This window comes from Pseudonaja textilis, chromosome 3 (assembly GCF_049901715.1).
Source record: "Pseudonaja textilis isolate UNSWEBS1 chromosome 3, rPseTex1.2, whole genome shotgun sequence".
Taxonomy (NCBI): domain Eukaryota; kingdom Metazoa; phylum Chordata; class Lepidosauria; order Squamata; family Elapidae; genus Pseudonaja; species Pseudonaja textilis.
Genome location: NC_141992.1, coordinates 64,209,557 through 64,227,225, shown reverse-complemented (window position 1 = coordinate 64,227,225; position 17,669 = coordinate 64,209,557). Strand labels below are relative to the sequence as shown.

General features: G+C 37.6%; 1 protein-coding gene across 9 annotated transcripts in view; it reads left to right on the top strand.

Annotated features, from left to right (window-relative positions):
- Positions 1-17,669, top strand: part of DAB1 (DAB adaptor protein 1) — a 726,322-nt gene that overhangs the window by 202,982 nt on the left and 505,671 nt on the right. For all 9 annotated transcript variants that reach the window (XR_015742881.1, XM_087929981.1, XM_087929975.1 and 6 more), the window contains exon 2: positions 12,285-12,444. The gene's annotated coding sequence lies outside the window, so the exon portion shown is untranslated. The remainder of the gene's footprint in view (positions 1-12,284; positions 12,445-17,669) is intronic.

Below are 17,669 nucleotides of genomic sequence, written 5' to 3'. Positions count from 1 at the left end.
ATTTGCAATTATCAATGTAAAGTAAAGAATGGCAGAAGGCCACTTGGCTTAATTGTAGTAAACTCATGTATTAAGATGGATTTGAGGTTAGGATTGGTCAGCCTAGATAACTTCTTTCTTTTACCCCACCATCCTGAAACAATATTTAGTGGTTTAATGAGTTCTCTGCTGCTTTTATTCTGGTAGCATTAGCTGTACTGCTTCTCCACCATTTCTGCTGTTATTACAAGTTTTTTTATTCCAACTTCTTTTTTATTCTCCTTCATCCAAGCTACATACTTGATGTATTTTGGGGGGTTGTGCCATAGCTGTATCCAGGCATGCACTCCTTCTTTGTCAGGTGGTTTGTTGCAGTTTCTACATTGGTGGATTGGCAGAAAAATACCAATAAAGGAGAATATTTGTAGCTTAGGGTTGAGATGAAATGATGATGTTACCTAGCTTGGATAATAATATATCTGCATCAAAACAACCAAAATCAGACAGTATCAAGGACCCCTTGTGGTAGAAATGTTTATGAATTGACTGAAATTGAAGATTCTGACTAAAGTGTGCAATTCATGTTTCATATCTACTGATCTTCTTGGCTATAATTCTTATTTTCTTCTTTATTATTTTTATGTTTCTTTTAAGTTTCTTGATTTTAGACTATATTTCTTGATTAGATATTCTTTGTTCTTCTGCATCTTTTCTTTCATCTGTTCTAACTTGCTTGCATCTGATCTTAGCAAGGTGATCTTATTTTCCAACCTTAAATTCCTTTTTGGTAGTGCACTGTTTGGATTTTTTTTTAACTTATTTGTTGATTTTGCATCCAAGGTCTTCAGTTATAACTGCAGTTGTGCTGAATATTAGTTGATTGTTTCTTGAAGTGAGTTAATGTTTACATTTAATATTAAGTATTAGCATCTTTTAATATTTTTGCTAGCTGTTTCTTTGGAACAAGCTTCAATGCAGGACTCTTTTTTCTATTTTTTGTGCAGTTCTACATTAGCTTTTATTCTTTGTTTCATTTTCTCTTGTTTTTAGTTAGAGGGCTTTGTTCTTTCTGAGGCAAAAGCAGAGGAGGGAATACCTAATTTAGGAATGAAAATGATTCAACAGTTATGTGGATCCTGTACTGCCAATTCCTTATTGTTTGCCTCTACAGTCTGAGCTAATGCTATTGAAATCTGCTTTGATTTCATTATCTTGGGTAGACCTTGCGGTTTTTCCAGTTCTACATCTGTGAATTTTGTATTATAAATCAATGCTGATCTGCTAGAATCTGTTGTGTTATTTCTGATTCTGGATGTTGTTCTTCCCAGAGCTGGTACATTGTTTTCATTTATTCCCTTCTTCTTGAATTTGATTTATACTAACAGATAGTTATTTTTTTATTTTCAGTCTTCATATATTTTTCAATATGTAAACAATTTTTCTTCCAGTAGTCCTCCAGCCACTGGCCCTAGTTGCTTAGCCAATACTTATGAGACCTATAGCTTATTTGTCATTATATGTCTAGCACCTAATATGGTTCTTGCTGACCCAGGAAACAAGTGATGCTGTAAATTTTCATCTCATCATTCTATTTATGGGAGAGATACTCTTCATCTGGCTGCTCTGATAAGACCTGTCCATTATGATTGAACCTCTAGTGTAGCCCTCATCCTTTTTGGAGTATGTAAGTCCCACAACCACAAAATAACTTGGGGATTGTTTTTTATTATTAGTCATAGTACATATTGCCTCCACTAATTTACAATACATCCATGCATTTATTTCATATATTAATTGATTTAAAACATTCCTATACTACTTCCCATTTAAACTAAATCAAAAAAATGGTTGCACAGGAAAAATACATGATTGGAAACATTTGGTTAATGCAACAATCACAAACAGTATAGGAGAAGTTTTATAAAATGCAGTACAAAAATTCAAAATCAATCAGGAAAAAGTTCATAATAAATGACCTTAGTATTCTTTTGCTTAAATGACCCCCAACAAACAAACAAAAAAAAGGACAAAATGTATCTCAATGTATAAAGATGTCGGGACCTAGCTGATAAGAGCCAAGGTTTTTGCCTACATCTTGTTAGGCAACTTTCCAGGGTTTAGATCTGGGCCACATCTGGCCCTTTGGCTGCCCCTGTCTAGGCCACAAGAGATCAACTGAAAATTAGAAAACAATGGAAATAAGTGCACTGCAGGGAGCGTGAGAAGAACCCAATTTGGGTCCAGCACTGTGCAGTTGCCATGTGCTCTTTCAGTCTGCTTGCGACTGTAGGATGGTGAGGAGAGAAAGTGTTTTTCTGTGCCCGTACAGTGCTTGTTCCTTACTTACAGCAGCCTGAGGAGAAGGCAGTGTTTGCATGAGGCACTGAAGCTTGGCCATCTACTGCCATCTTGGTCAAAGCGCAGCCTTGTGGGCAAGCAGGTAAAGTCCAGCTGAGAGCTCCACAATGGTCCCAGTTTCTCATGTGGTCACTTGGGAAAATTAATTGCCCACCTCTCGTTTAGATAGATGCAGCTGATGAGAGCATCTTTTAGCCCAGCATGTCAGAACCAACTGGGAGATGAGCTTGCTCATGTATATACATCTCATGCATATTATGGCTATCCCAGTCTATTTTCATTGTTGCATGAGAAGCTGTCAAATGTTACTTTCATTTGTCTCTCACACAGATATTTCACAAGGATTCCCGTGCATATTGTTGTGCATCTCTGGAGCTCTAGAGATAAAAAGGCAAAGAGGATGCCTGTTGTATATATCTTTCAGTTGCTGCTGGAATGAGAGTATGATTAGCTTAAAAGTGGTCATGGATTAATATAAACTGCATTACACACCCCTCCTTTCTAATTTCTCAGCATCTGCTCACCACCACTTCCATCAATCAGTCTGCTTTATTGAATAAATAGGTTTTCAAATCCTTTTCAAATGCATCCAAGGGTATGTAGAAGCACAGTATTGGGGAGAGGGATGAGAGGAGAGAAAATAGAATTCCATAATCAAGGAACCAGATTTTGAAATGCATGCTAAAGAAATTGAATAATGCATGAAAAGGGAATGGGAGAAAGCTATTAAAAGGGAATATCAACAGAAGATATTGACTGCATTTGTAGTGTATAGATTGTAAACAGGATCATATCAAGACAGATAATTGGGAATGACTAATTACTGGGATATAAACACTAGCCATAAGAGCCTTAATTAGGCTTTGACATCATTAGGGTGCCACTGTAAAGCCCTGCAGTGGAAAGAAACATGGAGAAAATGAAAGAAGTGCTGAACAAAGCATATTGCAAAGATCTGGACCAAGATCAGCAGTGAGAGCAAGGACAAAGGAAGACCTATCCCAGATGCCAAATATTAACAAATGTGCATGGTCAGTGGACAAATATGTTTAGCTATTCATTTTTCTTTAAAAAATATTATTTTAGGCTTGAAAGTGTTTGTATAGTAGTAAAGCCTGACTTAAAACAAGGAAGGAGCCTCAAATATTCTTCTAAAATCTTGGCAGAAAAGTTCTGCTAAGATTTTGAGTGATTTCTGACTCTCACAAAATGAGCTTGATACTAAGGCATATTCTAATAGCTATCTGAGCTGATGAACTTAATTACTGCTTGCAAATATTGAAGTTCTTATTGTGCACTGAAAAAAAACCCCTTTGTCAATAGAAATTAAAGTTATCAAGTCACTAAGAGTACTTTAAACTAGTCATTGACTCTACCTATTAGCAATGCATGTTAAGGCTGTGCTTCCATTTAAAAAAAACAAATGAAAAAATAACACTAATTTAAATATTAAGTTATCATAAGAAAACCATAGTTTTGGGTTTATGGAAGAATTTAGTTATGACTTCCATTCTGCATGAGGGTCAATTACACTGAAGTTTTTATTTTCATAGAGGGTGGGGTGTTTAAGTGCCAGCTCCATATTTAATGCATACTATTGACTAGATTCTAGAAGAATAAATATATAACACATTGCACCTGGTGAAGTAAAAGGCAGCTGCTTCTGATTTATTTCAGTTCTCTTGACCTACTTTGTCATTCCAACTTTATCTTCCTAAAATATTTATTTTTTTCCTAATCTCTTTTTTTGTAATATATATGGTCATTCATACTATTCTAATCAACTCAGCACTTTTGCATATGGGCACACATTGATTCTGGTACTAAATATTATAATCAAATATTCAATAAGTCTTCAATGGTGGGTTTAATAGCACATATTATATATGACAGGACTTACTTTGACATATCATGACCTGAATTCTCATTATGCCACCCAGAGCACAGTGCTTAGAACAGCCAGTTCATTTATTGTCATACTGAGAAATTATATTGTCAGTTGATGTTTCGAACTGCTTCCTTTAATGCCAATGGATGTACCTTTTGAATTGCTGCCATTAAACTTTTTTATTCCATATATCACACAGTTTCCCATTCTCTATAATTTATGGACCCCACTTGTAAGCATCAACAGACTGGAAGCAAAATGCAACAGAGGTTCAAAATAGACAAAATGCTGCATGAGAGCATGTTGGTTCATCTCAGAACTATCAGTTGGAAAAGAAAAATATTGTCATCAGAAAAATAAAATTGGAAATTATTTAGGAAGACACAGATCTCAAATACACCTCAATTGGTGGACGGGTTGAACAAATTTGGCATTGTCTCATTTTGGGCTGCAGATAACAGAATTATATTGTGGTAAATTGTTCCTGATAACAAATTCACCATATGTAGTTGGCTGTTATGCCAGATATAAAATACTTTAATGTAGTCTTTTGGTGTGCTGATTTATCACATATGGAGAATGTTTCATTTGCATTCTCCATTATGCATATGTAGAACAACCTTCAGCAAACAGGTTTGGAGTGATTAAAGTCTTAATTAAACCAAATTCTAAAGTCTGAGGTAAAGAAAGAATATTATGGTATGTACCTAACTAATTAAACACTCAAAAGTGCTATGTTCTTGTTCGGGTTATTTGCATTTATATATTCTGTATTCTTTATAGGAAAAAAATAGATTAGTATTTTGAAGGCACTATACATACTTATTCTCTCAGACATGTCATTTACAATATGCTGATTTGAAGAGAATGACACACCAAGGAATCTTGTCAGATTGCAGGCTTTTATGTTGGTTGTTTAATAAAGCTAGCTATATTGCTGTGACTTCACACACTACTACTGCTTTTTACTGTAATGGGCGTACCTTGGTTTGTTTTCACCCACCACAGGAAGCAAATGTCATCACAGTAGGTCTGGAAAACATCTCAGAACTAGGAATTTAATTCCTATTTCAGCATTAGCATTGGATCTTCAATCTTTCTTCATAGCAAGAGGCTCAGTGTATGTCATTTACTTGAGGCTGTCAGTAGACTAGCTGAAATCTACTCTAATTGGGCACTTTCAGACTACATGCATTCAGATGACATCACAAAATGGACAGTCTATAAATTAAATTTTCCCCTGTTCCTAGTCTATATATTAATAATGTTCAGTAAACTTATAAGGCACCATTTTTTACACTGTTCCTACTGAAAAAGAATTTGGGCATATATTAATTCTAGGAGCATATTTAGCTCTGTTTTGATAAGATAAGATACAGAAAACGAGGTGTTATATAGATTGCCTCTGTTAACAGCCAAACTCTTAGTCAGTAGTCTGATGCATGAAAATATTTAGGAGAACTTATAAAAAAATCAGAAACTGGCTTGAAATAAGCTATTTGCATTTTTGGAGCAAAAGAATATAATAATATAAATAAACTACGTAGAATTGGGATGGAAAATAGAATCATTTTCTTTGGTAGTTATCTTTTTGTATCTCTTTTTAAATTGTACTGATACAAGACCTAACTTGACCACAAATATAAAAGAGTAATGACTACACTTTGAAAAAACTATTGATAAAGCCATTTTTCAATATGGATATCATACAAGGAAAACCAGTTAATTTTTATTTATGCAACTTATATTGGTTTGCTAAGGTGATATCTGTTTTTTTCTAGGCATAAGAAAAAAAAGTCAATTTTAATTTGGCACTTTGCTATTATTATAAAATAAAAACTATCTCAATTGACATTCAGAAAGTAGAACAAAAATCTTCTTCATGGCCTGCATTTCTCTATGATATTTTTAATGAACTGCAGTGGTTTTTTTTAATGAATCAGTGGTTTTTGTTGCATTTTATACAGTTTGGAATATATTCTCTCTTTTATCTTTTAAGGTGGATTTTATAATTTCAGTAAAAAAAATACATCATGAAGCTGCTGCAGTTGTCACAGATCATTGTAGTAAAAAGATAAAAATGCAATACCGTGTTGTAGAAACAATATATACTCTGATATTTTTCAAACATTGTACTAAATTAAATTATACAATTAGAAAAGACCAATAAACCCAATTATTAGTGCCAATTTTTAATATATAAAAAAATTAGCTGTCCTTGCTATATCTTAAATACTGTAAGAGGCCATACCTTGCATGTTGTTTGGAATATATTCTCATTAACGTGCAAACGGGACAAATGGTTCTGTTAACTTTATTACTTCCACCAAAAAAGTACTTCATTTATTAGCAACTATTAGTGTTTATGTACTATTTTGAAATAAAACAGATTATTCTTTTGATGAAATATTGCATGAAATATGTATGGTATTTCTTGATGCACTGAAGGACTTAACTATGATCAGAACTCATATCCTTCCATGAATATGTGATACTCATTGCATTCATAAGTCCTATGAACTAGACAGTGATGGGAACAGCACCTACTGATGCTTCTCCACATACAGATAATGTTTTAAATATCTACAGTGCTCTTTGGGAATTACTTGATGTCGGAAAAAAAAAGGATTTTTAGAGGTTTGATTCAGTCTAGAGCAGTTTTAGGGTGGCTGTTTTAGGGAGAGAGGGCTTGATGGTTCAGCAGTTAAAGATGCCTAGCTTGTCAGCTAGAGAGCCCAGATTTCAACACCACACAATGGATGGAGCTCCCATTCTTGCCTCAATTCCTTCCCACCTAATAATTCGAAAGCATACAAATGCAAGTAAATAAATAGGTACCACTTCAGTGGGAAGATAAAAGTATCATGTGTACATGCAGCCATGCTGGCCACAGGACCACAGAAAATGTCTTCAGGCAACACTGGTTCCCTCAGCAAAAAAATGGAGATGAGCACCGTGTTGTCAGATAGGGACAGAGAAACCTTAACCTTTATTTTAGGGAGAGTGAAGCAAAAACATCTAGTGTTGGACAGATCTGGGGAAAACGTATCATTTTTCAGAAATTAAAATTGTTGTCTTCTTTGACGTCACGAGTAATCTTATTATACTGACTAGTAGGATTGCTCAAACTTTCAGATTTAGCTCTGAAAAGCTGCTTTGGATCATGCAAGAATCCAAAGGGAGCATTAATAGAAGTGTCATTAAAATAGCTGCATCTGATTCCAATTATAGTTCTTCCAGTCCTGGAAACAGATACCTCTTTTTTAATGAGTTGCTAACAGATGCTGCATTTGCATCCCTCTACACTTTTTGAAACCAAATCTGAAGCATTTCACAGTGGTAGTGAACAGCAATTGAACATACACAGGAAACCACAAACTTTTGCAGGAATAAGTAGGGCATCGCTTCTACAGATCATTTAATTAAATATGATCTTCCAAAGCAAGAATGGTCAGAGGAAGAAAGTTATTGAAATATAAAATTATAGTGCAATTCCATTTTTACTAGGAAAATTAAATTATACATGTGTTTTATACATATTATACATATTCATACATCTATTTTAAGAAAGTTGTTTTAGGGAAAAAATGTAGATGCATAATTTATTTCAAAGGCTAAGGATATTCTGCATGGTTGCTTCTACTGAGGGATAGAATCTGAAAATACCAATACAATCATATCTGTATCTCATTAGAAAATAGGCTTCATGAATTGAGAGTAACTTGCCATCAACATTCTAACTTTGTTTGTCAAGCCAGTTGAGAAGGTCACAAATTGTGATCATAGGACCCCATAATGTTGGAACCATGCCAGTTGCCAAACACTCAAATTTTGACCAAGTGACCATGGAATGCTGGCAGTCATTATAAATGTGAGACCCAATCATAAGTCATTTTTTTCCAGTGCTGTTATAACTTTGAATGGTCACCATTGGTTGTAAGTCAAGGACTGCCTCTATATGCATTAATACAGGTGTAAACCTACTATCATCAACCACATTGGTTCTCAACCATTGGTCCATGGACATGGGGGGGTGCATGAGGTTATTATGGGGGGGCACACAAAGACTTGAAGAAATGTTATGATTTAAATTTTGAGTTGAGTTTTGGGGGGGTCCATGGCCATGGTCCCTGGCCACAAAAGGTATTTAAAGGGGGTCTGTGGTGAAGAAAAGCTTGTGAACCACTGGTCTCCACATTTTGTGATTATGCTACTGTAATTTGACTAGCTGCAAAGGGTCCAAATTTTTCCAGAACTGATTCTTGTTTTGCTGTTTTTTTAAACATCTACTCTTAAAGTAACCTCTGCCCCACCCCCACTTCACCTTGTGTCCCAAGCATGGCATTTCTTAGACTAGTTTTGGTTAAGGAAAGCTATTTGCCAGTTAAAGCCTTGCATTGTTTTTCAACTTCATACTAATCAGAGGTGGTATTCAGCAGGTTCTGACCAGTTTTGGAGAAGCAGTAGCGGAAATTTTGAGTACTTCAGAGAACCGGTGGTAATCTTCTCCCAGGAGTGGGGTGAGAATGGAGATTTTACAGTATCCTTTCCCTGCCATGCCCATCAAGCCACACCCACCAAGCCATACCATGCCCACCAAGCCACGCCCAAAGAACCGGTAATAAAAAAATTTGAATCCCACCACTGATACTAATGTATTACTTGGAGTGGGGATAGCCGCTACTGTTACGTTCAGCTGAGCTGAGCAGGAACTGAAGTCCATTCCCATTGGCTGAGCAGTCTGACAGTGAGCCATATAAAAGTGAGCTGTCAGACCGCATAGGTTAATTGCTCGTGCTTGCCAGCCAACTCGCAACAGTAACGGCTATTGCGGTTACCGCGGTTACAGTTATTCTTATAAGTTACTTCTTACAGTTAATAGTTACTAGTTAATAAATGTTGATTTAGCCAAATTGTGGACGTCGTTTGTGCCTCACAAAACTGGTAACGAGGATGGGATTGGTGCAGTGAAGGCACACAGAAATCTCAAGGAGTCGGAGCACGCAGTAAAGTTATTTCAGCCAGCTGTTGAGATGTCCTCCGCTCCAGCATTCCCGTGTTTCCACCCTACAATGGAGATGTGGTATTCCTACATTAACCGTTTTGAGTGTTTTTTTAGATGCTGCGGATTTGGCGGCTATATCAAATCACAGAAAAAAACCTTATTTCCTAAGGTTCTGTGGAGCAGCTGTCTTCGACACTGCTACCGCATTATTGGCACCGCAATCAGTTAAAGAGGTTTCCTGGGAAGCCCTACAGGAAATCCTGAGTAACCATTATAACCCTAAACCATCACAAATCGGTAGGCGGCACACTTTTTGGCGATGTGCACAAGCTGAGGGAGAGACGATCAGCATGTATATGGCTGCTCTCCGAACAGCTGCATTGCAATGTGGGTTTAAAGAGCTGGATGACATGCTGCTTGATCAACTAGTATGTGGAGTGAGAGACCTCAGACTCCAAAGATGTCTGTTAGCAAAAGGTGACCTCACTTTAAAAATGGCAATTGAAGAGGGTCAAGCTGCTGACATGTCCAATCTCTCTTCAGCTGAGATCCAAGGCACAATTAGCAATCCAGGGGCTAAACCAAATGCTACTGTTCATTTCGAAGAGTTTGCCCCTGATGAATTATTAGATTATGACAAAGATGTTAATCACCTCTCCAATCGCCAACAACTGCAACAACAAAAAGGCTGGAACCCAAGGAGCAAGCCAAAACAGCTCCCTACAACACAGGTTGTTTGTTTAAGTTGCGGGGGTAATCATTTAAGACCTGTCTGCCGGTTTAGAAACACTATTTGTTTAAATTGCCAGCGAAAGGGCCATATAGCCAAAGTCTGCAAATCTGGAAAGAGAACCCCACAATCGCAGCCTCAGCCGCCAAACAGATTCCAAAAACAAAGGGATGAATGTTTTACTGTGACTAGAGCATCTTCCACTGACTGTCTCAACAATATTCCACAACAGCTGAACATTAATAAACTTCATGTAACCATCTCATTGGAAGGTAAAGACTGTCCAATGGAGATTGACACCGGTTCATCTCTATCCATACTGTCCTGGGGCACCCTAAAGAGACTGATTCTGACCATTTCAAAGAAACAGCTTCAACCTTGCAATACATGGACAGAAAGCACCTAGGACATGCGGACGCATTGAGCCGTTGCCCTTTGCCAGACAAAATTATAGACCCTGCCCCTTCCTCATCTATACTACTAATTGACGATCATCAATTACCTATTATGGCTGCAGATGTCGTGAAAGCCTCCTCTAATGATATTATTCTCTTACAGGTATTAGACTGGGTGATAAGGGGGTGGGCAGAGCAGGCTGTAGATGCCCCATTTATGCCATTCAGAGCAAAGTAGCATGAATTATCCACCCAACAGGGCTGCCTACTGTGAGGAGGTAGAGTAATAGTTCCCAATATCCTCAGACCTAAGATTTTAAACAGCTTGCATGAGGTCCATCCAGGAATAGCCCATATGAAGGCTTTAGCTCGGAGCTATGTTTGGTGGCCTGGCATAGACTCTGATATTACCACAAGAGTTAGGGTATATCATACATGCCAAATGTCTAGAGCGGCACCTCCCGCAGCTACTTCTGGGGAATAAGAGTCTGCTAAGTCGCCATGGGTCAGGGTCCATATTGACCTGGCTGGGCCATTTCAAGGTCGCACCTTTCTTATCATTGTGGACTCATATTCGAAGTGGGTAGAGTTGGTCCTCATGAAGTCTATCACATCAGAGATGATCATCAAGGCATTAGATCGCCTTTTTGCAACCCATGGTTTCCCCGACATCCTAGTGTCAGATAATGGCCCACAGTTCACCGCAGCAAACTTTGAGTTATTCTTGGTACACCAGGGCATAAGGCACGCCCTTGTTGCTCCTTACCACCCAGCATCTAATGGTCAAGAAGAGAGGGCTGTGAGGGCCACCAAGGAAGTGCTAGGATGATTAGAGAGTGAGGACTGGCATTCAAAGTTGGCAAAGTACCTGCTAATGCAACACATTACTCCCAGCACAGTGACCAATCATTCCCCAGTGGAGTTATTAATGGGCCGAAAGTTAAGGAACCATATGGACAGACTCCACCCCAGTTATGCCTCAAATGTTCCCTTAAATTCTTTTAGTGGTGTTAGAGTTTTCCAAGTGGGGGATTTGGTTTATGCATGGAATTTTGTAGGTAATCCATTGTGGCTGCCAGGGAAAATAGAGGTAGTTACCAGCCCAAAATCTTATAAAATAACTCTGTTGGATGGCTGAGTTTGGCGCCGACATGTAGACCAGATAAGGGGGCGTTGGGCTGAGTTATCAGAGGACCTGTCTGACAGCAAGTCGGCTAACACACAACAACGTGAATTTGAAGTGGCCGACATGCCAAGTGGAGAAGACCTACCTTTAGAAGTTCCTCCATCTGAGTCCGAGTCAGCAGAGGGGAGGGGTCCAGCGATGTTTTCATCGTCATCTGTTAACCCTGCAGGCCATCATTCTCAGATGACCAGGCAAGCTGAGTTGCATAGGTCCATGCGGAATATACAATGTCCCACCTATCTGAATGACTATGAATGCACTTGACTGGTGGGAAGAGGTGTTACGTTCGGCTGAGCTGAGCAGGAACTGAAGTCCATTCCCATTGGCTGAGCAGTCTGACAGCGAGCCATATAAAAGCAAGCTGTCAGACTGCATCGGTTAATTGCTCGTGCTTGTCAGCCGACTTGCAACAGTAACGGCTATTGCGATTACCGCGGTTGCAGTTATTCTTATGGTTACTTGTTACAGTTAATAGTTACTAGTTAATAAATGTTGATTTAGCCAAATCGTGGACGTTTGTGCCTCACAAAAGCTACAAAGTCACACAACCCCAGGATTGATTTATTTATCTAATTTATTTAGCACTCAACTCACAGGTAAGTCAATTACATACGTAGTCCCTTTCTGAAAATGGATATTAAATATATGTGTATATATTAAATAATCCTTCTTTCATCTACTAGTTTTCCAGCCAGAAAAGAGAAAAATCCATTTTTTGCTTACTTTTCTTCTTTTTATTACAGACTATGAAGACCTCTGCGAAGACATTTTGGATGCACATGTCATAGGATATTGATCGTCATTTTATAACTGATGTTATAACTGGGCCATATTTCTAGAATTTGGAAGGGCTTTCAACATTTGATGACCTCAACAGCACCAACTCACATGGAATTGTAGTAGGTAAGCTACATCATGATATTGTGATAGTTTGGTATTTATTGCCTTATTCTTCATTGTGTTATAGTTATTGGGGTGTTTAATTTCAGAGCGAAAGTTGCCATTTGGGATTGTAGTGCGATGTCATTAAAGAATTAACAAGCTACTAACTGTCCACTTTGTGAATATTATTTTACCTTCGGAGAGCTATGATTTTCCCAGTCTCTTATGTTGTCAGTGGGGCATGGTGGAAGAAAAGAAATATATTTGCATTGTTTAATCATACTGATTGATTGTCTCCCTGTTTTTCTATGGGACATTTGCAGTTCATTGAGCACTGTACAACAAAGTTACTCAATTCTAGTCATCCAAATGGAAGAAATTAGTATTTGAATTGCCTTAAATCATATAATAGATTTATCTTGCTGAACATTGTTTGGACTGGCTAATGTTTGTCTGTGGTTTCCGAGTTGGAAAATAAACATTGAGAGACCTATGTAGGAAAACCTCTTAGTTTGGTGATTGGTTTAGCCAGTTGGTCTAATGGTTAAAGCATCAGCCTAGAAAGTGAGAGACTAGGAGATTCAAGCAATGAAAGCTGGCTGGATGACTTTGGGCCAGTCACTATCTCTCATCCGAACTGACCTCACAAATAACTTTGCCACCTAGTTATTTGTAAAAATAATAAAGGTGAGATACAAATAAATAACTAAATAAAATTAAAATGCAGTTGCTAATAGTCAATTTCTCCAACTACCATGTTGTGAATGAATGCATCCTTTATAGGAATAGAAATAGAGTTTGCTCATAAACTTAACATTTATAAGCATTCTGGTATTGTAACTAAGATAATTTAATATTCTTATAAAAGTATGGAGACAGTTGCTGAAGTTATTGCCTATTTTGTAAGTAAAACACAAATTTCATTTTGCAATCCCATTTGGACAGTTTGAAAATGAATCTCTCCACTGGCAAAACAGTTTTCACTTATTTCATTCATGTAAATAGTCGGAAGACTAATGTTCCTGGATATATGTTTGTGTGTGGTGTGTGTGTGTGTAAATTTGGTTTTAGTTCATAAAACCACATACTGCAAGTGGATTTAAAATGCATCTGAAAAAAGTGGAATGCAGAAAAAAGGGCTATGTACAACAACATTCAACTTTTTAGTGATATTTGTTGGTATTCATATTGTGATGACCCAGGGTGGGATACAAAACAAACACAATCACAGAAAACAGGTGAAGCCCCTTTTATTCCTTCACTCTGCTTCCAAGCTCCAAATATCTTTAACGGAAGACACACACAAAAAAACCCCTCCCACACAGTTACACGAGGAAGGAAAAAAGTAATGCAAACCAGGCAAGATAAGGGCTGGAGGATGTCCACAGATAACACACACTGGGAAGGATGCCAAACTCCAAGAGGAACTATAAACTAGAGATATTTACATGCTTTGTTTCCAGCGTTTGCCAGTACGCAAATCCAAACTCTTATTCAGTTGTCATGCCTGCAGCCCATGAAGAGGCCCTCGCCTCCCGAGTAGACCACGTCTCTCCCTTATCCTCTCCTCCCTGTGTGCCCTAGGATGGATAGGGGGTGGGCCTGGGTCCTCCTCTGATTGCTCAGCCAGCCTCTGCCCTTCCTCAGCCTCCTCTACAACCTGTCGGCTGTTCCTCCTCTCCCTCAGAGTCAGTCTCCACCAGGGGCATGACACATATTGTGCACAGGGTAAAAACTAAGATGTTCCACTGACATGTATTTATGACAGTTTTGGTGTCCCACGGTCATGTGATCACCTATGTTTGACCTTCTGACAAAATCCATGGGGAAACCAGATTCACTTAACAACTTTACTAACTGAGCAACGGCACTGATTCACTTCACAACCGTGGCAAGACAGGTTGTCAAATGGGGCAAAAACTCACTTAACAGCTGTCTTGCTTAGTGATGGAAATTTGGGACTCAGTTGTGGTTGTATGTCAAGGGCTATCTGTATGTCAAATTATTTTGAATATGATTACTAGATAAAAATAAATGCTAAGGATTTTTTTTTCCCTTGGAAGAGTTAGGTTTGATGGTTAATGGACAAAAGGATGACAAACTGAAGAAGGAAAGACTAGCTTTGTATGATGCAGAAATGTATGAAGAAAAAAATGAGATTGGTTTTTCAACAAAAACTGATGCATTTCTAATGCAATATAGTGCATTACTTTCTGCTCATTTGTGGCCCACAAATCGTAGGGCAAAATTGTAAAGCAAATTCTAATTTGTCTCTCCACTTGTTATTTATAATAGCGTTCCTAAAGCTGCACTCCAACAATTAGAGTTTTTCCCTGATTCAAAAGTACAATTATCAAACCTGAGAACCAGGCGACTGGACCAGGAGGCCCAGGTTATGTCCTCAGTCAGACACAGAGATCCCTGAATTCGTTTCTCTTTCAGCCTAAATTACCTCACGAGGTTGTTACAGAATGCAGGGCAATGGAGGAAGGAGCATTGTGTACTCCACCTTTAACTTTCAGAATAAAAGCAAAAAGAAAAAAAACACCAAAAGGCAGAAGGAAAGTTACATAATCAAAAGGAAACTTACTGAATGAGCCTTTCAATCCACCAACCTCATGTCTCTACATTTCATCCCATCATCTAGCTACAAGTGGATTCTTTGAGACAAGGAGAAACCTGCCAAACCATGGAATGTGATAACCAAAATATTACAGGACAGAGTAAGACATGGACTTCAACAACATCTAGATGCACATCCACATTTAAGTTGTATATCTGCATATGTGTGTTCGTGAAAGTTTGTCTAGTTTATTTGTCCACTCATGTTTGGAAGTAAAACAAAATAGAAAACAAACCTGAAAAGACATAATGACTACAGTACTTCTTTGTTCTCAGAATGATGGTGTGTGTTGAATTGTTGTAGAGGCTTTTTTATTGTTGTGGTTGTTAATTTCTGTCAGCAGAGCTATAGAAAACCCTTCTGATTACAAGGTTTGGGCTATTCATCTCTATGCATGCCAGTGTTGAATAGGGTGAAGGCCCTGACATTTTAAAAGCAGAAATACAATGTTTGGGCCAGCAAGAAACTGCTGAGCTGGCATACAAATAGATCTTTCCTTGTTTGTTTATTTTGCAATATTTATAGCCTGCCCCAGTCCAAATGGACTGGGGCAACAGGGTCACAAACCACAAATAAACAATGCCATTCATTGAACTCAACAGTAAACAACAGAAGCATTTTAAAGTAAACTAAGGGTCAAACACCCACTGGAAACAATGTTGCTTAGGTTATGTTGTTTTACTATAGTAAAACAACAATAAACAGTCAAAGAACTACAGAACATGTAAAACATATTAAAAAAGGAAATAGCTACAGTATATTTGCATCAAATTTCCTTCATAGCATGGAGTGTGACCTAACCAAATGTTCTATTCTGCTTAACATCTGAAAAAGCAGTAGTTTGGTGCTATTCTGTAGGAGGAGTAGAAACACAATACATAGAAGGAGGAGGAGGAGGAGGAGGAGGAGGAGGAGGAGGAGGAGGAGGAGGAGGAGGATGTGATGATAATAATGATGAAGATACCATCCTAAAATGATAAAATCAGAAAGCTGTACATATTCTCTGAATTTATGAAATTTATGTTACCTGTAACTAGCACAACTTCGTATAATGTGTGTCTTAGATCTACTTTCGCAAAAATATCTTTCTGTAAATAGCTCAAGCTTCAGCCTTGCCAAGATATTTTAGCTAATTTCTCAAGCAATTTAGATAAATTAGCTGGCATTGTGTTCCCTCCTTTTCTTGTTCCAGGTTTATATTGCACCCTACATTTAAATACCTAAATAATGCAGAGGATGTTGTTGTTATGTGGGCCAGAGTGGAGGGCAAATGAATATTTTCATCTAAAATGCACCCTATGAAGCATCTACTTTGTAACCAAAATTTGAAATGAAAAAAAAAAAATACGGGGAAGGGAATTTTCTGTAATCAACCATTAGTTTATCTGGATTCCTGCTGCTTGTGCATAAATCACACAGTGACCTGAGCAGCAGTCTGATTGTAGTTAATGCATGCCGTTTAATCTTAACACATTCAGGACACTGTGCAAACCAGGCATGCTATCAAGATGCAGTTTTAATTAATGTTTGCCTTTAAATAATTTATGGGGTGTATATTGGAGGGGGGGAGAATTCCTAAGGTGAAAAATAATGTAACCAATATAGTAAAGTACTGAGGTGTTGTGGAATTTATTATGTTTGAGTGGCTTTTGCAATATTTTATAAATAGATATGGAATTTAATAACTGGGGGAAATTGTGCTTCATCTGTTATTACTAATTTTAATAACTCCCATCTTCTCCTAAGTCAGAAAATGCTACAGATAGGCTATTTCTATGAACACCAGTTGAAAAATAGAGAAAGATAAATTGTAAAATAGTTTTCATTTTGTGTGATCAAAAGTCATGTTCTAACTAATAATAGATTGGATGAAAAACTTCCTTTCATTGCTGTGTATTGTGGTCTTCAGTTGACCCTAGCTGACTATAGCTTTTCTTGATTCAAGCTAGTTTAAGAAATTTGAGAAGACAACTGGGTACAACATGCATGAATGGTGTTCTGTTTTAAAATATCTTTAAAAGTTGAAAGTAATTCTCAGAAGTTACCAGACTCATTTTCTTAAAATTTAAGAATGAGAGCAATGGTATCCTCAAATGGAGAAGAAGTTACGTCAGTAGAAAGATGGAGCTACACTCTTGAGAGAATGAGGAATGTTTTTCTCTGTTAACTGGTCTAATATTCCAATATCTTTCCAAATCTTGGTATGAATTATTTCAATTTGATACATTGTGATTTGATACATCGTGGCTGAAAACTCAATGGTTTATTCAAAAAGTTATACAGGTAGCTGTCTCCCTGTGTGCGCTCATTCTCCTAACGGGGAATTATCTCAACAGTAGCCCTTGACATATAACTTAGTTTAGTGACCATTTAGTTACAACGGTGCTGGAAAAAGTGATTAATGACTAATTTTTCACACTTACAACCACATCCCCATGGTCACATGATCAAATACAGACACCTGGCAACTGGCATGTATTTATGATGGTTGCAATATCCTGGGCTTATGTGATCACCTTTTGCAACCTTCTGACAAGCAAAGTCAATGGGGAAGCCAGATTTATTTAATAACCATGTTACTAATTGTGAAGTTAACTATTGCAGTGATTCACTTAACAATTAT